The sequence below is a fragment of the Pterocles gutturalis genome, unplaced genomic scaffold, assembly GCF_000699245.1.
Source record: "Pterocles gutturalis isolate BGI_N339 unplaced genomic scaffold, ASM69924v1 scaffold1227, whole genome shotgun sequence".
NCBI classification, from domain to species: domain Eukaryota; kingdom Metazoa; phylum Chordata; class Aves; order Pterocliformes; family Pteroclidae; genus Pterocles; species Pterocles gutturalis.
Genome location: NW_010114934.1, coordinates 1,915 through 2,744, shown reverse-complemented (window position 1 = coordinate 2,744; position 830 = coordinate 1,915).

The following is an 830-nucleotide window of genomic DNA, read 5'->3' as shown; positions in this document are numbered from 1 at the left end:
CAGGCAGCAGCTGTGGAAGTGAAGGGTTTGAGTCTCCCCTGCAATGCCACCTCGAAACATGTTCATCCCTAGGAGATGAGGATGGGAGAGTCTCCTGCTGCTTGCCGGAGGAGCTCTGCTTTCAGAGAGCTGCTCGTGTTTACAGGGGTCTTTGGTTTACCCCAGATCTCTCGCGCCTTCTTCACGGGAGGAAGGCACCGGTCGTAAATACAGAAAAGGCACTGAAAATGTGGGCAGTGACCCGCCATCTCCAGTCATCGTGTCCCCCTCCTCCTCTCAGATCTCATTATTTAAGCAACGGTAATCCCTCCGAACCCTGGAAACACGGACTACCCGAGGTACCGCGGTTCACCTCGCTGTGAGCCCGTACCTGTTAGTGATGGTACTAGCCTTTGCACAGGAAATGCTGTAGTATACGAGACTGTAAATATTAGTGTTTAGAATCCCTTGGGGATTTTTTTTTGATGCATGTCTGAATACTGATGAGTTTATAGGAAAAAAAAAAAGTGCAAAACATTATATATAAAATTCACAACCAGTGAAAATGTTGTTCCAAGTGCTGGAAGAAAGGAGGCTTGGGGCGGCTGCGTGGGCACGGGGAGCAGGAGGCGGGCAAAGGAGCCAGCGGGTCCCGTTCTGGGGTTAGAAATGGGAACTGGGAAGGAGCCCTGTGCCCAGCTGAGCCACCCCTTCCCCTCCGCCCCACCCCTCTCTCCTCTCACTGTTGCCAAATGTTTTTTTCCAGGGGTCCCATCTGGCTGACTCTTGGTGCTGTGCTTTGTGCCCCATGCTTTGACAGGAGCCCCAGCAGGTCCCCGTCCCCAGCCCGG